Source organism: Mytilus edulis, chromosome 1 (genome assembly GCF_963676685.1).
Source record: "Mytilus edulis chromosome 1, xbMytEdul2.2, whole genome shotgun sequence".
Classification (NCBI taxonomy): Eukaryota; Metazoa; Mollusca; class Bivalvia; order Mytilida; family Mytilidae; genus Mytilus; species Mytilus edulis.
This window is the reverse complement of record NC_092344.1, coordinates 55,968,359-55,990,027: the sequence shown is the minus strand read 5'-3', so window position 1 is coordinate 55,990,027 and position 21,669 is coordinate 55,968,359.

The window sequence follows — 21,669 nt, the reverse complement described above, 5'->3', positions numbered from 1 at the left end:
AAAGTGATTATTGAACTGAAAAAATGTTTTTTTCTTGCACTAGTTTGTATAATAAAAGTTGTTTTATATGCATTGTAGTTTTCCCCCTTTTAAAAAACATGCTAAAATTTACACCAACACTTAAAATACAAAGTAAATTCATTTGTTAACATTTCCAATTTTGATTATTTATAAGAGAATCTTCTTAGATGTTTTCTTAAAAAAGATTTGTAATTTAGAGAGTTAAGTTGCTTGAAATTTTAATGCCTAATTTCAGGATAGCAAAATCCAGTTTAGGCAGTTATAATTTTTAAATGATGACATGCAAAATAGAATACAGAATAGAAAATGGGTATGTCAAAGAGACGACATTCCAATCAACGGACACATAACAGCCAAAACCCTAATGATAATAACATCCAAGGCAACATCAAAATTCATGTAAATGCTTTCTTATGATTATTAATAACAGTTTTATTTCCCTGAGCAAACATTAACCATTGCACATTCATTTAGTATCTGCATGCATTAATTAAAAATGGATATATATTTGTCGAATTGCAATGTGAAAAACTGAGGGGTATATACATGTATAATTGTCAATTCGTTCTGATGAACCTTAACATTTTTAGATACATGTACATGTATGTAAAAGTGAAAAACAAGCTGATTCCTTTTTTCATAAATGTGAATAATTTATCATAAATTAACTTAATTTTGGTTAAATCGAAACTATTATTACTGGTATATAATTCTGATGATGTTGTACAAAAATATGAGGTTTGTAATGATATTGACATTAAGACGTTTATTGAAATTCAAATAACCATAATAAAAAATTGATGTTGCCTTTATATAAACAGTTAGTAAAATATTCATGCAATAACTTTTTTTTCTTTTACCTCTAACATCATGTTGCAAAGCTGATTTGTGTCTTTTCCCAGATGGTTGTTGTAAGGAACATAAGCGCTTTCTTGGTACATTTTCTTGCAGCTGCTGTGATTTGGATTCTATTTTTTCTGTCAAATCGTCTGCTTTTGCATATAGATTTAGAGCTTTTTCAATTGACCTGAATATTAAAGAAATTTCATATTTATAATTATGGGTAGCCAAATGAACAGACAAATGACAGACTAAGTTATCAGTATAAATAATGTATGTATTAAAAGTTTTAAATAATTTATATATATATTATGAGACTATTTAATGTTTGAATAATAGCCAATGATAAATCTTACGAGGCGATAGATCATATAAATATGATGCAGTACACTACCAAATATAAAATGCAAGTCTATAAATGTACAACATCACCAAAAAATGTGCTTAGCCAAGCGCAGCTGGATACGGCCGCAGAGGTCCAATCCTGAACAGTTTGGGCAATTAGGACAATATTCAAGCTTGATACAGGTCTGAATTTGGATTTTAATTAAATATTTGACACATAATAGTTTTCTGTCACAGAATAAATGTAGTCAAAGAACTTGAAATTGGTTAAATGATATGAATTTATTTTCAATTTCATGCTGTTGCGCAATACACTGTGCTGTAGTGCAATACACTGCGCTGTTGTGCAATACTTAGTAAATCTGTTTTTAGACTATAGACAAAGAAATAGCAAAATAAATTGTGAGAAAAACCTAAAATATAAAAAAAAAAATTAAAAAAAATTGCCCCCCCCCCCCCATAAAAAAAATGTTACCCCCTAAATTTTTTTCCCAAAAAAGTGGTTATTTCGTAAATCTTGAAGAAAAAAAAATGTGCCCCCCCCCCCCAAAAAAAGATTTATTTTTACCCCCCCCCCAAAAAAAATTGATAAGAAATTGTATTTTTGTAAAATGTGGTACAATTTCAGAGATATCCATACACTTTAACACAAGTTATAGTCGTTAACTAGAAAAATGCTTGTTTTTGTCCCCTAATTCCTAAACGGTTGGGACCATTACCCCCAAAAACAATCCCAACCTTCCTTTTGTGGTATTGAACCTTTTGCTTAAGTTTCATAGAGATCCATACACTTAAACTAAAGTTATTGTCTGGAAACCAATGTGTCTACGGACGACGACAACGACGACGACGACAACGACGTGATAGCAATATATGAACGCAAATTTTTTCGGTCGTATAAAAAACAATTTGGTGATGTTGTATGTACATTTTTAGACTTATATTATGGAAGTATATAGTTATTTTGTGTACACTGTACATGTATCATATACATTTGATTGTTAGATGTGAATGCATATCAGCATGATCAGTGTGTTTTAGGGAGGCAACAATTTGTAGTCATTGCGCTAAGCTGTGCATACCATTACCAATAATTTGCTATTATGGTGTTTTACAAATTAAAGAAGTGTACTGTGAGTCATTAGCCTAATTTCTCCACAAAAATAAACTTAATTGTCATGTACTGTTTTCAACATATCATACATTTTTGTGGTGTTTTAAAAATATGACTGAGACTCTTTAATTTAATATTGAAAAAGGAAATTCCAAGTTACATTTAATAATGAAAAATGGTCATTTGAGTATCCCTTATCCACTTCAAATACACATGCTGACTTCATTATTATTATGACATGTTCATGAAGTGTTTGAAGAATGGAGTTGAAAACTGTAAAAGGAGTTAATTATACAAATTTTTAACCCTCTTTCTGCAAAAATATAAATTTTCAAATCTAATAAATAAAAAGTTCTTCAAACATTTCCAAATAGCATGTGTAAAGGTGTAATATTTTCCTTTGATAATTCAGAGATATTGGTAAAAAACTGTATGAGAAGATTTCATAAAGTTTGAGATATTGTGTGTTTTTAAAAATTAATAAGTTTCACATTCACCTAAAAATTAGTTTAAAAATGAGGGGCCAAATTGGGGGGGGGGGGGGGGGTGGGCTCATCACGATTCACAAGTTGATTTTTTTGTCAATCATGATTCACAAGTTGATTTTTTTGTCAATCATGATTCACAGAAAATAAATTTCCATGATCACGGATCACGAAAAAAATATAATAAGGGAAAAAATCTGTAGAAAAACGGGTAACGATAGTGAAAATACACCAATCACGAAGAACGAAAATAATCCATCAGGCCCCTCAATAATATTGAAACTATAACAGGTATAGAATTTCAACATGTGCTTTTCAAAATAATTTTGACCACTTGAAATGCTATTTCAAAGTTTGTGCTTCTGTCTTAAACTGTGATTAGAAGATAATCAGGTTTTTATATGTTGGTAAATTTATTAAAAAGAATATGAGTTAATAATGTAATAATTGTATTTTAACTGTATTTAAATTGTATGTATCTACATACATGATATATATATGTATCTATGCAAATAAATATTGTTTTTCCTTATTAATGTATGCTCTGTATGATCCTTGTGTGCCCCTAATTGAAAATAAAATATGTTGTGTTCTTTTCAAGATACAACTCTCCTTCCAAGTCACATTGTATTAATAGTTCACAACTATAGGTAAAATATGGCCTTCAACAAGGAGCCTTAGCCAGTCAGGGGAACACAACTTGACAATTAAAACCTATTTTGTTGTTCTCTCGTGAGTAAATTCCCATTGATCAGCATTAAACAGTACCAAATATATATTTACTATGTTTTCATAGCTTTTAAATTTTCATTTGCTTCTTAGTTGCTTTAGTCATGATTGTGGTTATTGTTTTTTGGATTGCTTTGCATAGTGCTATTCTATTCATTTTGTGTGTGCTTATATGCTATTCTTAAATATGTATGCTTTGTTTGCCTTGCACGTATATCATATTCATTCTATGTCTGTATGTATGTATGTCTGTTCTATGTTTGTGTTTTGTTTTATATATTCGGTGAAAAGCTCACAAGAGCTTATCATAGGCGGATTTGGTGGTGGGCTCGGGGGCCCTGGCCCCCCCTTGCGTGGGAAAAATTTGGTTGATTATATAGGGAATCACTGAAGCATGACTGGAGCGGGCCACCCCTTAGGTCAGTCAGCGGGCCCCCCCTTATGAAAAGTTCTGGATCCGCCACTGCTTATGTTTTTGAATGTTGTAAACCATGCCGAATGAAATTAAAGTTTTCTTATCTTATCTTATATAAAAATTAAAAGGCTGGGGCGATCTGTGACGAATGAGCGTTTGGGTACCCTGAAGTTACAGCTAAAACTCCACCTATAATCACAGGAATCAGAAATTCTATCAATTTGGGGGTCTGTAAAAGTTGAACTACACTATCACAGGAGAGCTTCTCTCGTACATACCATTTACATTGATGACAAACGTAACTGCCAAAGTTCTCTTTGCACTGTAGATTAGTTTCATAAAATTTACAACAGTTTTCGAATGCGGAACCAACAGAGCCACTTTTAGATAATATGAGATACTTTCTTGAACCAACTGTTGAACAAGAAACACATAGAGATGTGTTTGGCACAACTGAGTGAGAAATGTATAAACTTGAGATAGACTCAGCTGATTTTATAGCTATAAATACGTTACCATCATAAATTCTGAGTGTAACCCCAATTGCGTCATAGGTCAGATGGAAAATCCCAACTAAAAATAAACGTACTCTCACTGGTCCGGACATATACCCCTGTTTGCCCATATTCTTCCATTCAATTTCCATCTGCGACATCGGTCACACGTGCACATCAAGTTTTACAGATTCAACAGAGAAGTGTTTAGTTTTTTGAATAGCTTAATTGCTTTTCATATATATTGTGTATTTTATTGGAAATATATTCCCTTGTTTTGTTTAAATTTCTAAACAAATTATTTGTGTTTTTGACTAAAGTAAAATTTATTATGGACTTTAATTTGAATAGTCCGTATGTAAGTATTCCTGGTTCGGACTATCTCTTAGATGGGTCACTACCTTTAAGTCCCCCCCAAACTACCAGTACATTGACCGGAGTTTCGACAACGGTGTCTGGTATTGCTACCTATCCGACCCTTTCACAAGGTTCGGCCATGCATTTTGGGGGGGTACCTACGTCAACTTCGGTGACTCATACTTTATCTAGGTCTGTTAATTCAGCGGGTACTATTAGTTCTGTCCCAGGTACAGCTATGGGCTTGAACTTGCCAGGTTCTAGACCCCCATTATCCTATTGTGGGTATATGCTTCCCAACACGGGCACACAACCTTTACCCTCATGGTCTCAGCCACCTTGGCCACAGTCTTACCCTTATGGTGGGTTTATGCCAAACCAACCTGGTTTTTGGCCTTATAGGGACAATTTCTATGGTCCCCCTTCTGGGGTAGCTACTGCACCACCTTTAGCTCCTGCTCTACCCGTAGCAGTATCTTTGACTTCTGCAGTAGCTCCTTCTACCACCGTACCTGACTCTCAAGCTTCTAGTTCTTCTCATGGTACTCAGGTTTCTGATCATGCATCACCTTTGGATGGTTTACAGAAGTTACTTTTAGACTTTGGTGAGTCTTTCAAGGCTGAATTTAGTACTCTATCCAGTCGTATGACTCTACTGGAAAATAGAGTTTCTTCTCATCAACCTTCTCCAGCTAAGTCTGTAGAATGTGATGAGAGGGAGGATGACGAGCTTTCTGTTTCCCCTGGGAGTCATGAAAGGGCTTTCCTCACTGATGAGGATGTTGAAAGTTCTTCTTCTCCCAAGGTATCGAAGACGGCCCCTGAGCCTTCTTCTAAGTCAGCTCAACAACCTCCCACCAAGGAGACTGAGGATCCTCCTTCCTTGAAGGATCTTAGGGATAAGGTGTATACCTTGATGAGGGATGAAGCACATATCCCTTTTCTCTCTCCTTCCAAGCCGAAGAAACCTTCTTCAACTTTTGAAGCTTCCTGTGGTATTTCTCAGGATACTGTGACTTCTCACAATTCTTTTCCTGAATCTGGCCATATGACTTTTGCTTTACAATTTATTAATGAAGGTATCGCTAATTCTGCTAGTGAAAAGGTTGCTAATAACAATATCTCAGGATTTGGAATGTCATCCTTTTCTGATCAGGTTAAGTACAAGGATTTTGATATCTTTGATTCTTCACTGGGTAGACTTGTTCCCAGTTGTGACAAATCTATGTCATCTTTATTGGGAAAAAAGCCAGTAGATGGTCTTCGTCTCACTCAACCTGTTTGGTCAAAGACTGAGAATCTCCTTCGTAGTGCTTCTCAAGTTCTTGGCACAGCCGAACATTTTCTAGCTGCAACCGGACATTTGCTTAACAGCGAAGATTCGGTTGTTCCAGCAGAAGTACGATCCTTCTTACTTCAACTGGATAAAGCTTTAGGTTCATCTCAGTTGCTTTTAATGGGTTCTATTGCTAATTGCACCCTATCTAAAAGAGCAGAGTTTCTTGAAAACATTTCTATCGCTGAGCCTTTGAAAGATTCTTTACTGAAATCTCCACTCTCTGACAAGATGTTTGGTTTACCCTTACAGCGGGTTCAAGAGGAACTCAGCAAAAACCCTCCTCCAGTCAAAGTTAGTGTACAAGTTACTAATGGCAAGAGGTCGGTTAATGCTACATCTAGTTCTAATAGTACTTCTGCTTCAGGTGGTCCTCCTTCTTCTGCTAAGAAAAGGAAGAATAACTACGGCAAACCGCAGAACAAACCCAATAACTCAGGAAAAAGCTCAGGTAAGCCTTCTGGTGGTTTTAAGGGTTCCAAGAAACCTGGGTCTAGTACCTAGGTTCTTGCCCCCTCGTACGTTATTGACAGCTTCCCCAGGGGAAAATTTACAACAAGTTCCTCAAAAATCAATACCAGTAGGGGGGAGGTTAAGTTTTTTCCTAAATCAGTGGAAGAAAATTACCTCAGACTGTTATGTGCTGTCAATAATTCGAGGGGGATTAACACTTCAGTTCAAGAACCCACCTCCTCTATCTGCAGTTCCAATAAGTTTGTCTCATACACAAGACCCAGTCAAGTGTCAACTTCTATCAGTAGAAGTGGACACTATGTTACAAAAAGCTGCAATAGAGGAGGTGTCGATCTTAACTCTGTCTCCGGGATTTTATTCCCGTCTTTTTCTGGTTCCAAAGAAGACTGGAGGAATGAGGCCAGTCATAGACCTATCTATTCTGAACAAATTTCTTATTGTTCCCCACTTCAAAATGGAAACAAACAGATCCATCAGGGCTTCAATCCTTCCAGGAATGTGGACTACTTCTCTGGATCTTTCAGACGCGTATTTCCACATTCCCATTTCCAAAACTTACAGGAAATACCTTCGCTTCGTTTGGAACAACAAAGTTTTCCAGTTCAAGGCTCTCCCTTTTGGCCTGTCTACAGCCCCTTTGGCTTTTACCAAAATCATGCAGGCAGCTATAGCTCACCTACATTCCCTGTCTATTCAGATTCATTCCTATCTGGACGATTCCCTTCTCAAGGAATTTTGCCCAATCAAATTGAGGGTTCAGACAGACTTGGTCATCAATTGTTTTCTGTCCCTAGGCTTCCTTATCTCTTGGAAAAAGTCAGAGATAATTCCGTCTCAAGACTTTGTTTTCCTGGGAGAACATTTCCTAACCAGTGTAGGCCTAGTCCTCCCACCAGAGGAGAAATTTACAAAACTATGTCAGAAAATACATTTATTCCTGACGGTTCAATCAGTCACAGCACGTCAATTCTTGCAACTTCTGGGTCTATTGAACTCTCTGGCAGATGTAATTCCATTGGGACGACTTCACATTCGTCCGCTTCAGTTTTATCTGCACAAGTTATGGATTGCAGCTTCACAAGAATGGGAAGCATTGATTCCAATCACTCAGCCTTTATTTCCACACCTTCAATGGTGGTTAGTACGGGAAAATGTAATGAGGGGCCTATGTCTGTCCCCTCAAGTTCCCAGTCTAACATTATTCACAGATGCCTCCACCCTCGGTTGGGGAGCATATCTGGAGGGGCTTACAATCTCGGGAGTCTGGAGTCCAGATCTTTTGGAAGAGCATATCAATGTATTGGAAATGAAAGCAGTTCTGTTTGCACTGAATCATTTCCAAATGTCTCTAAAGAATCAGTCTGTCATTCTGGCCAAGGACAACACAACAGTTGTAGCTTATCTCAAGAATCAGGGAGGAACTCATTCACCTTCTCTTTATCAGATAGCCAGAGACATTCTCCTTCTGTGTTTTCAACTCCAGGTTCATCTAGTGGTGAGACATATTGCGGGGCACCTCAATATTCTAGCCGACACTCTATCCAGATCCCTTGCTCCAGTAAACACGGAGTGGGAACTACTTCAAGTAGTTTTCAAAGCTGTGACTCTTCATTGGGGGTCACCTCAGATAGATCTGTTGCGACCAGTCTCAATCACAAACTTCTAACATTTGTGTCTCCGGTTCCAGATCCAAAATCTTTTGCGGTAGACGCAATGAGCCTATCTTGGAAAGGAATGTTCGGGTACGCCTTCCCTCCTTTCAGGTTTCTCTCCCCAGTACTTCAGAAAATAGCAGGGGAAAATTGCAAGATCATAGTTATTGCTCCAGCATGGCCAAAACAGTCTTGGTTTCCAGACCTTCTGCGCCTATCATGTGCTTGTCCTCTGGTTCTACCTCTGAGACCAGACCTTCTGTCTCAAATCAAGGGCAAGGTTCTTTATCAAAATCCAGAAAAACTTCATCTACACGCCTGGCTTCTCTCAGGGTTAGCCTCAGAAAGAGAGGTTTTTCTGAAGGAGCAACCAAGCATCTCACAAAGTCTGTCAGAGACTCCACTAGCATTGTCTATGATGCAAAATGGTCAATCTTCTCAGATTGGTGTAGTGAGCGGGAAATTGATCCTTTCCAAGTCACTGTACAACAATTAGCAGACTTTCTAGTTTTTCTTTTTGAATCCAAAGGATTATGTTCCTCTACTATTAAGGGATATAGATCAGCTATCTCAAGAACTATTCATATTTCTGGTGGCCCAGATTTTGGAATCAATGAGCATATTTCTCTTTTGGTTCGTAGTTTTAGTCTTGAAAGACCAAGACAAAAAACTTTAGTTCCTAAGTGGGACCTTGGACTAGTTTTATCCTTTTTAAAACTTCCTCCTTTTGAACCAGCAGAAACAATAGATTTAAGGTTTCTTTCCTATAAATGCTGTTTTCTTTTAGCTTTGGCTTCTGGACGGAGAAGGAGTGAAATCCATGCCTTCTCTATTTCTGATGCTTGCCTTCGATTTAACAGGGATAAATCTTCTGTTACTCTTTTAACGGATCCTGCTTTTTTGGCAAAGAATCAGATTCCAGATAAGGGTGCAGAACCAGTTGTGATTCCTGCACTCCCTAGCGATTCTATTTCTGTACTTTTATGTCCAGTAAGAATCCTATCTATTTATCTGGAAAGAACGTGTAGTTTACGTTCTGTTTCTAACTCAAGACTCTTTATTCCTATTAAAAAAGGAATCTCAGATCTTTCTGTTAAAACTATTTCTACTTGGATATGCAAATGCATATCTTTAGCTTATGGTTCTTCTAAGGCAGAACTTTTAAATAGTTTTAATGTTAAAGCTCATGATGTTAGGGGTATCTCTACATCCTGGGCTCTGTTTAACAGTGCATCTTTAGAAGAGGTACTGTCTGCAGGTTTTTGGAGAAATGAGAACTCTTTTATATCTCACTACCTCCAATCTATGGCTACTTTTGCCGAAAGTTTATACTCTCTTGGACCTATAGTTTCAGCACAAAGATTGAACTTTCCTCCTGTTTCTTCTGTTACAGGGGATTCAGCTTTACGTTAGATTCTGTTACTCAGAATTTATGATGGTAACGTATTTATAGCTATAAAATATTCAAATTTTAAAGTAAATTTGGATTTTATTAGATAAATACTTACCATCATAAATTATAGGTCCCACCCACCTCCCCTTCATCCCCTTTCCTTATGTTTCTGTCTTGAGGAAATTGAATGGAAGAATATGGGCAAACAGGGGTATATGTCCGGACCAGTGAGAGTACGTTTATTTTTAGTTGGGATTTTCCATCTGACCTATGACGCAATTGGGGTTACACTCAGAATTTATGATGGTAAGTATTTATCTAATAAAATCCAAATTTACTTTAAAATTTGAATATTTGGATGCCACGTCCATTGATAGTCCATTTCCTCTGTTCGGTTTTATCTAGTGTTAACATGAATAGAAGATAAATCTTGAAACTTTCCGAAAAATTAAAACTAGCTCATTTGCATATTTTGTCACGCCCCAACTTAACAATTATTCAATGCAATTGAATCCAGACTCTACATATAGGATATGGAGCGTCTGGATGATCGAGACTAAAATGTCTACTGAAATTTTTTCGAGATCGACATTTTGAAAAAGCGGAAGATTCCAAATTTTAACGGGAGGGACGGAAGAGGGTCTGAAAAGCAGGAGATTTTAACTCCCGCCGGAAGAATCACATGTATGATTCAGTTTGGGGTTAATTTCCCCGAGCATGAAGGAATAAGGGGCAAAAAAAGGGCCAACAAGAAGCATTTTTCTAGTTTACAGACAATAACTCATGTTTAAATGTATGGATTTCTCTGAGATTATACTACAAGGGGTCTTACTACGAAGGAAAGACTGGAATTAAGTTTTGGGGTTCTTGCTCCAAGGGTGGTTTCAATAAGTTGGGGGGGGGGGGGTGCAAAAAAAAGGGTCCCAAATAAGCTTTTTTGTTGTTTCCAGTCAATGACTTGTGTTTAAGTGTATAAACCTCTCTGAAATTATACCACAAGTTTCCATACTACAAATGGATGGTTGTGGGGGGGTTATGGCTCAAATCATTTAGAAAATAGGTGGAAAACAAGGGTTTTTATGGTTTCAGTCAATTTAGACAATTTGACAGCAGTGTACGGGAGGTAATCCCGATTCCATTTAAAGAATACTGTTATAAATTATATGTTTGATTTCCTCCCTTGCACTGCTTGAAAATTATGTATTCAGAAATGATGATTGTCTTGAGATTTTGTTTTAGAAGTTACTATTAATATTAATTTTAACCATGACTTTATGTCATTTTATATTTTATGATGTATTTTAATGAGTAGTTATTGTGGCAAACTCCATTAGAAATTTGAATTCACAGTGGCGTAGCTTGCATGTATGCTCAGATGCTCAAGCATCCACATCATTTTGACAGAAAAAAAATTATAAATAAAGATATGTTCGCAGCAGTTAAACTCGGAGGTATCCGTATGTAACAAAGGTTAGGATATGAGGATAGCATCCAGTTATTTCCGATGAAGTATGCGTGGTCTTTTATTAAGGATAATTTAGTTCATGTAATAAAACAAGATATCGCAGAAAAGTGTTCTCGATTTTTTTCGTAAAAAGACTACGTCGTCGTCTACGGCAAGTGCAGAAAATGATGCAAATATGCTCGGACATGTTTCATCTGAAATTGAGCCTAGCGGAGCGATGGCTTCTACAAATGACTAACAACATAACTGACAACTAAACCACCATATCCTGATATCGTTTCCTGTGAAATGAACGACGACGTGAAAAAACTAATCTGTAATAGAGTGTGATCATTCCTAGGCTTATCAGAAAATTCCAGTTCCTATCTAGGTCCACATATTAATTTTATTTTCAATAAAAGAACAAAGTTCCTATGTCCCCTGCATTGCACATATTTTATGTAACCAATGAACAAGAGCAATAACTAATAAAATTTAAATTTTTACCTTTTCCTTTTATTTTTAATGGAGAAATAAAAGCTTTAGAGAAAATGCAATGGGATTTCCATTTTAATTTTCATTTCAAAAGGTCAAAGCTTAGGACTTATTTTCGAAATTGTCATTGCTGATGATAAAAAAATCTGGCAAGAATTGTACACATGAGAGTGCAAACAAGCTGACCGGATGGACGGACACCAGGTATTTCGATGATGTCCCCTGCGACGCGTTAATGGGGTCACTTCAGTTCCTATATTCCGAAGTGCTGCCGTGATAGGGCCGTTTTTTGAGAAATGCTAGAAAAAAGGGATGACTTCAGTTCCTTTATACAGAAGTGCCGCTGTGATAGGGCCATTTATGAGATGTCAAATATTAAGATTGGTGGGAAACTTTTTCATCAAAAAAATACATTATGAATTTCATTCAGTTTCGAGAATTTCGAGAAAACATTAGAATTATGTTTGAAATACAATTATATGAATTGGTTGGTATTTTGAAATTAAACAAAAATCTATATAACCAGTGTCGGATTCTATGGGAGCAAATGTTCCTACAGGAACAATGTCTGAAAAAATATAATTTTCTGCATAAAATAGTCCAAAAAAAATCGCCTCGCTCCGCTCAGCGAAGGCATCCACATCATTTCAACCCTGGCTACGCCACTGGTATCTATGATGAGTTTATTTGCAAGACAATATACAATTTCACAGACGTGTTTGAGTTCATTTTCATAAAAAAATTGACTTGCTGTGAATGGCTTAATATTATTTCAAAATTCCGCTTTTATTCGTGTATGATATCTTTCGCAAGATAATAGACATAGTCCTTCATATTAAATAAACTACTTGATTTTAAAGTCAATTATAGTTAATCATTTCTATCGCTGACTTTCATTCGATAGTAACAAACGTGGCTTTGGTTTCTCTACTATTGAACAGTCTATACATTGTATATACACGGTTAAGCCAAAAAAAAAATTAAAAAAAAATGCCCATCTATATATGTTTTGTTATACTTTTAAAAATCTATAGTAGCCATAGTTACTAGGTTATATATTGCTGAATAAAGTTAATGACTAACATGATGTTACATTTTAATTATAATTAGATATACATGTCCCATAGAGACAATTCAACAATCTTAATTTAAGATACAACAAAAAACCACAGATTGAAAACAATATAAATGGCATGATAATAAACAATGTGAGATCGTTAGCGTCAGCGTTATTTGGTGTATAAAATATTAACGTTTCCATTCATATTGTTTTCTTTCTAGGTGTTTTTCTGTATTTTTTTGTCTTTGTCCTTTTTTGTTTTTCTTATATATTTGTTTTAAAGCAAACATTGTAGCTGGCAAACAAATGTGATTGTTAGTTTTTTCTTCTTCTTCCAACTAGAACACTAGAACTAAGAACATTGAAATAATATAAGATTTCAATCCAGAAAAAAATGTGAGTTTACAGGTTTGTTGTATATTTTGAAATTGAGACACTCAAATGATGAACTATTCGTGATGGCCTATTACCTTACTAACCCCATTTTTTGAAAATGACGCAGTCATTGTTCCATTACTGCCGACCTGAACTTCATTACATTTCTCTGCCTACCGCGCTTGGTTTCGTATTTACTATTTTCCATACAAACTGGAATCTGCTTGTGTTATCATTATGCATGATCATTGTGTAGTTATCAGCCAGGAACCAGTTTACACTCGGTTTCATATTTACTAACTGGTTTCTGTTTGTATTCCATTACACTCGAACAAAGTGTTGTAGTTTGACGGGAACCAGTTTAGAATTTGTAAACTACAAAACGTAATCGGTTATTGTTCATTCCGTTTTGGTGTTTCATACCGACTTAAATGGTTTGAATAAGCTTAAGACCCTTCAAACATTAATGTGATAGGTATATTAAAGACTGTTTTACAAAAGGATGGAACTGTTTTACTTTCAAAGTCGTACTATAGTGATATCTTTCATGTACGGATTTCCACTCTCACCGGTTATTTTCTTCTTTTACACGTGCTTTTGAAACTTCCTGTTTAAACATCGCAAGTTTCAAAATTGTTATTTGAGTGAATTAAACTTATTTTTACAATCATGAAGCGTTCCAGAATCATTTTCAAGCAGTTTCTTCTTCTCTTTGATGATGGAAAATATGTTTTCTCAAGAAAATACCGCAAACGATCGCAGAGGAATTGAAACGTACAAGTCAAGTCGGCACCTGGTTAAATTGGCATATAGTCAAATCGGCATCTATTTGACGTCAATTCGGCATCCAATAATATTTGTTATAATATTTTCTATTCAATTAATTAATAACTGTTACCAAGTACATAGTGAATATGTTGTTGTGTATTTAGGTAAACAAGGAAACCAAAGTGAATATGTTGTTGTGTATAAAGGTAAACAACGAAGCCCTTACCCAACTGTTGTTTTAACAATTAGACAATTATTAAAATAAAATGGAAAACTATGAGTCCCTTTCAATAAATCAAACTTTCATGCCAAATAATTAGCCAATTTAATGTGTTTTTTTCAGTAAAGTTTAAACAGCATTAAACCAACAATTCTGTAAAATGCTCAACTGGTTAAAATAATGCATAAAAATATCCAATATCTCATGTATTAGTCCAAATAATTATGACGTCTGGCAAGGATATTTTATTTTTTTTCTGGGACGCCTTCCTACGACGTTCGTAGGAAGGCGTCTCAGAAAATAATTAACATAGCCTTGCGGTCATAGGAAGGTGTCCCAGAATAAAATTAAAAAAGCCTTGCCAGACGTAATAATTATTTGGACTACTCATATATATATCATTAAAATTACACCAAAAAAGTCATTTAGTTGAGAAAAATAAATATATACAAAATGTACATGAACACCCAAAAATTGCTAAATTCTGGCAACCCCTTTCTTATTTTTACTCTTTTTGCTTAAAATACTGTTAAAAATATATATTTAACATGGGTGATGAATTGACTAAATCAGGTGTCGATTTAACCAGGTGCTGATTTGTCTAGGTGCCAATTTAACCAGGTGCCGGTTTGACTAGAATTCTTTGACAAATGTTTGAAATTACCTGAGTTTCATTAGACCTTTGATAACAGTAACAAAAAGATTATTTACTTAATATTTTGTGGGAGAAGGGGGTTCAGACTGTGGTATCAGGTCTGTTCGCGCCCAATACACTTTCGCACCCTACACGTTCGCAGCTCGCACGGTCGCACCCAAGGTCCGTTCGCACTCCACTCATTCGCGCCCAATTTTAATTCAAATTCAAGTTGAATAATTGGAAAATCATGATTGTTGTTTTAAATTGCTTTGGTGTAAATACTGAATGTATTTATAGCTTGGTATGAGTAAACATTGAAGATTTTAAAGGAAAAACACAAAAGATAATTGTTTTTAACAGCTTGGTCCCTTTGATCTGAAACAACGAAGCAATAAAATATAGGAACCAAAATATAGCAATCCACTATTATAATCAAAACATGATAAAATTTATTCACCACACAGAAAAAAACATAGTCAGAATCTTACTTCATTTTGAAACAAGTCAATGAAACAAAGTTATAGCAATACACTAACCAAAACATGATTAAGAGTTATTCAACACAAAATAAAACGTTGACAAAATACCACTTTATTTAGAAAGGATTATTATTATTTTTAACAATACCCTATCCAAAACATGATTAAGATTTATTCAACACTTTATTTTGAGACAATGACAACAATTATACTTATAAGAAAACACTTGCTTACAGAGTTATTAAACACAAAACCAATTAAGATTGGGTGCGAACATGTAGGGTGTGAAAATGAAAGGGGGCGAACATGAGTGGGCGCAAACGTGAATGGGCGCGAACGGACCCGGATTCAGACTATGTACCAGTGAGAAATATACAAGCCTTTCTATGGTATTTATTTGTACAATTCAGGTAGTCTTGACCTATTCATTTGTCTTAAAAAAACAGCCAGTTGTCACCTTCACTTCACACACACACATATACAAATATCAATTATATGCTTACGAGACATGTTGCATTGTTAAACTAATTAAGGTATGTGAAAATCAAGACTTGCATAAAAACTATCCCAATATAAGAGACAGTGGCGTCATTTTTCCTCAGAGCTTTCAGCTCTTTGATTAAGTCTACGTCGTGTCCAATACCCCTTTAATTTATATGACAATACCATTTATAGCTTTAATGAATCTAGTCATGTCAATTATTTGATACTTGAAATATGATAAATATTTGTTATTGTCTTATCTTCTTCATTGTGATCCGGAAGTTTTTGTAATACATAAGTACAAACCTTTTAAAGAACATTTCCCTGTTCTACAATATGAAACCTGTTTTGATCGAGTTAACAAAACGTTATTGACAGTTTTAAAAATTGTTAGTAAAGTAACTGATAGACTTCAAAGTAGTGCAGTGGCGGATCCAGAGGGGTCCTGGGGTTGGAACCCCCTTGTTTTGGATGATCAGTGAATTTGAATGGGGACATGTAGGTGTACCCCCTCCCCCGTGTCCTGGGTTAGGAACCCCCATTTTTAAAATGGCTGGATCCGCCCCTGTAGTGCATTGTCAAGCAAAACAAACATTCGTAGCTACAGAGACAGACATCATGTGTTAGTAGTATAATAATTATGCATTGCTTAAAACATACAGAAATACTTCTTAATGTTCAATTGCAGTAGTTAGCATTTCAATAAATATATCCGTGTCGATACATTCTGTATAATCAATGTAGGTTTGGTGAGTAATTAATTCTATTATTTGGATTGGCAAGTCTTTTTTAGAAATATTTTCCATTAAAACTATAATAATCATATTTTCGCCACCACGAGCCCACATTCCTTCAACTCGAGCAATATTTAACTCATAGTTGCACCATTCAGATTCAAGAAATTTCTGTGTGATAAGACAAACTATTTTTTCGCTCTCATGAATGGCATTCGTTATGTTGTCAGAAATATTGCAACCTGGTATAAAATTGCGATGATGAATACATAGTTTCTTTCCCTTACCGTTTTCGAGACCATTAACTAATGTTTGAAAAACGAACAGACGATCCTCTTCTGCATACGAAACAAACGCATCGAATGCGTATTTAGGTTTGTCGTGAAGTCGTTCATAGCCTTTAAAATAACGTCTTTTAGTTAAATAATACCAATATCGGATGTACCAACGATATCTGTATATTAAACTTCCAATAATTATTCCAATAAACAAAATAATACAGGCTGCAACTATGAAAATCAAACCAATTTTTGAACTACAAGATTTTACTAAGTCAATCTTTGCATCTTCGAGGCTAATCATGTCACCGGTAATATTTTGACAAGTATAATTATTGTAAAACTTGAATATACGTTTGTTTTTGTTCATCCATGAGAAGAATTGAAGCGATTCACAGTTACATTGGAATCGATTATTTAACATGTTAACGTGTAGGTTTTTACCTTTTTCTAGCTTTCGCATGCCATTCTTTGTCAAAAGATTGATTTGATTGAATGATAAGTCGAGTACTTTCAGCTTCCTCAAATACAAAATGGTGAGGTTCCAATCCGTTAACAGGTTATGACTTAAGTCTAAGACCCGAAGACTGACCTTGTGTTGAAGAAGCTTTTCTGGTAGCTCAAACAGCCTGTTTGAAGATATATTCAAAAGTTTTAATTTTGACTGACTAGAAAATAACTCACCATTGTCAAATTTCTTCACAACTTTGCTTAAAATATTGTATTGAATGTTCAACTTTTCAAGACCGCTGAATCCAAAGAAAAAATATGATGATATATTGACAAATAAATTTCCAGATAGGTCAAGGATCTTTACCTTTGAAACATTACAAACTGGTCCTAAGAGATATTTAAAATTATTTCCATTTAAATAAACCTCTTCTAATGTATTTATGTTAACAAACTGTGGAACAACAGTATCACCTAAACCAGAATGTTTAAATTCTACTATCTTCAAGTTAGGTGAAACGGTTGTTTTGTAGAATAAATCAAAACCAAAAATACAATTTTGCGGCCTAGGGAAAGGATAAGGCCAGTATTGAATAGATGATTTTCAATAAATTGCGATGATTTTTCCAGCGTATTATCCATAATGTATTTGGGCGCATTTAATCTACTTTTGTCTCTGTGGTGAGAAAATCTCATTTCAGGATCAATATTTATCGGTTTATGGATAGCATAAGATAGATTCATTTCCTCTAAGAATGTAACTTCGTTTTTATCCATGTTGGATTGTTTTGTGTCCGAATATCGTTGGGCGTTAACTCTCCTAGATAAACATTCAAGTGTTTCCTTCAAGTCATAACACACCCACCAGTGAGAAAAATCGTTCATTGATTGTTCATCTTGGTAGTTCAAAAATAAAAAGTGAATCCCAGTCAAGTTGAATATTCCATGTTTATATTTATCTAGGCGCAATCTGTTGTAATTAAGACTAAGTAGTCTTAAAGATTTTGGCAAATGAGACGCTGCGTATTCTTCCAGTATTTCAAGTCTGTTCTGATCAATGTAAATTTCCCGAATTTGAGTTTTACCTAGCGGTTTGATATCTTCTGTAAACAGAACCGTGCTATATCCATACGGACATGAAATTTTTTTGGCTATCAGTACCTTGATATTTGTTTTTGTAAGATCATATGTAATATTCCTTAATCCACAAAATCCTAGTTTAAGGTTATTTGATATATCTAAATATTTCAGGTTTTCAAGTTTAGAAATCGCCCCTGCCTCGATCCATCTGAAAAAACATCCATTCTCATTATCATATGGTAATGTAAATGGACAGGATAAATCCAGTGATGTAATCTGGGAAACATTTTCAAAGAAATCCGTAGAATATCCTTCTAAACCAACGTTGAAAACTTTTAAAAATCTTAATTTTGTAAGATATTTAAATCCTTTTCCAAATGAAGCACCAGCAAGGCAATCGATCTTTAAGGTTTGCAGTGACGTTAAATCGCAAAATGTCTCATCTGGATACATAGGATTTGTTGTACCATAACCATTAAAGCCAATGTTTAAATATTTCAATTTTCGCAGAGGCTCAAATAAGCCTGTGTAAAATATTAGACCATTGTATTTTAATTTGTTATCATATAAATCCAATTTTTCTAGAAATGGAATATTTTCAAAGGGATTTTTACCGAATGTTTTTATTAAGTTAGAAGAAATATTCAAATGTGTCAGCGATGTAGGAAATAGTAATCCTTGAGGCAATGACTGTAAGACATTACAGCTTAAATTCAAATGTTTCAAGTTCCTCATTTCTGACAATGATCCAATACCAAAGTCCTGAAAATGATTTGAAGATAGATCCAAGAGGAAGGTATTAATTGGAAGATACTTCACGTCCGGAATGTATGTCATGTTGTTGAAGCTTAAATTCATGTAACGGACAGATTCAAAAGAACTGAAATTCGGTATCTGTGTTAAATTTTGATGTGAACAGTCTATCGTCGTCAAATCACAATGGCACGGGACACACGACTTGGCATCAGTATACAAGAAAAACATATATATGACAACCAGACAAAAGATACGGTCAGTAAACAATTTTCCCATCTTCAAGAAATAAAACACTAATTTGAAGAAAAAAAAAACAAATTTTACTGTCGATTGAGATTAGAAGTTTCAATCCATGCATCTATATATTGGAAGTACCTCTGAAAAAAAAATATTTCAAAAAATTTGAACTTCCACCTGAAAATAAACACCAAGGTTTCCTACCCTCAAATCGAATAACTATTGAACATGTGTTATTTATAGAAGCATAATGTAGGTTGTAAATATCTTTAATAAAATAATGTATTTCTGAAATCCTTTCTTATCAAATGATGACAACATATGTTATTAATATACTGGGAATACTATAGCTATAACTATAGTCAGGTCACGAATTGTATGATGTTTCGATTTTTAGACCGTGTTCATGTCAACTGATGCAGGAATCCCGCAAACAAATGTGGGAAATTTAATTCCTAATAAAACATCCTTATTTTCAATAGAATAAAATGCCAACTTGTGGCAACGTATGAAAAATAGGTGTCATTTTTTGGTTCAAATTCTTGTGAACCCGTTTTGAATTAACCCTCTTCAGATCTCTTCACAATGCATGCTATGGTAGATAAAATTTAAACTTCATCGAACGAAATGGAAATGTCAGTTTAAGGTTATACCGATTTGGTAAATCCACATATACAGAGCAGATCTATGTTGAGGACTACTGTAGATTTTCATTGATTTAACTACAGAATCGACAAAACACGCACCCGTACAATTTATGAAGATGTAAAACGTATATGGGTTGATTTTAATATTGATAAAAGAAAACAAATCATATATTATTCGTGTTTATCAACGGAAATAACACAATGTGGAAATAAAACAGACATAGAGACATACAAATAGAAAATACCCCAGTGGGCGCCATGGTTATCTATATTAAAGTGGAACCAACTGCAAGAAATAATTATTCGATAAAGAATTATTCGCCAAACTAAAAAATGTGTCATTTCCATTCAATGCTATGTAAAACTTTCTCGCAGACAATATTCTTTATTTACTGTCTATAACTAGGGAATACTTGTAAACTAATACCATTCCAGAAACTACTTATGCATGTATATATGGATTTGTAAATAAATTATCTGCTGCATCGTAGATGTAATTGTCCTTTTGATATTGATTGGTGCAGACCAGCATACATATTTTTTTGTTTTGTAAATATACCATTACGTTATTCGATTATGTCGGTTTCGGTTGTTCGCCAAATTTTGTCAATATGACGGAACTATAAACAACTGTCATGCAAGTGGGAGGTTTATCTAGATATAAAACCATGTGCAACCTACCGTTTTCTTATGCAAATGTATGTTCCAAGTCAGGAATATTGCAGATGTTTTTTGCTTGTTCCATTCATTGATAGAATTTCATTTTGTCGGTTTTTATGGACTTCACCCTTTTTAAATTAGCCGTTTCAGAATCTAAAGAATCATGGGTAATTTCATTGTTCGTACCCCAAAATGAAAATAACGTCACGTCATTGGTTAAATTTTCATTGTTTATGACATTTTTAACCAATCAGGACGTTTTGGTGTACACTTTTGAAAATATTACCCAGGATGCATTAGATTCTGAAACGGCGAATTGGCCTTGGAGTTTGGCTTTTTTTGTCGTGCTTTTATGAATAACATTCTAAACAAATGTATTCACTTATTTTCAAATTTTTACAATAACTTCCTGGCGACAACGAAGATAATAAAAAATGAAAAGAAAATATCCATCCTATTTCAAACTATCAAATTATTCTCATGAATGGATTCATTGAAGTTATAAATCATTTACATTAATTTTTTTTTTGGACACGAAACACATTGTAATAGGATTCCCAATATACAATAAACAGAAAAACTCTATATGTTCACCATCTTTCATATGACATTTTTAAATTCGTCCGTGTTATTTGTTGTGATGATATGGTGTACAGGAAAATAGCAACTAATAAAATATTCAGGCCTACAATATTTGAATAAAAAATAACTGTCACAAAATACAAACCAAACAGAAGTGAAAACCAACAAATAATATAATACAAATAATCATAAAAGAACAAGAAGAAAAACAAAACGAATAAAAAGAACGTTTATATTCTATTCATCAAGTATTTTGCAGTATTGCTTAAAGTATCTGAGAGAAGTAAACTTTGTTTGTAAATCTATTGGCTGACCGATCAACTGTACACATGAGGTCAAGTTAAGATCAACGCTGTCACATGAAATGGTTAAAGATGATTGAATTGACTCTTTATGGTTCTTTATATTTGTTTAAATTCAAATGCAGTATCATGGTATCCAATAGCTTTTTTAAGCTATTGAAAGTTGGATATTTAACGGATATTTATGACTTTTCTTAATAATGAATAATACATATGTATACATAGAACGATTCGACGTTTGTGTCCAGGCTGTTAAATAATGTAAACATCGAATAGTTATCAATGGTACCAGACTAATAATTTAATACGCTATACGCGCGTTTCGTT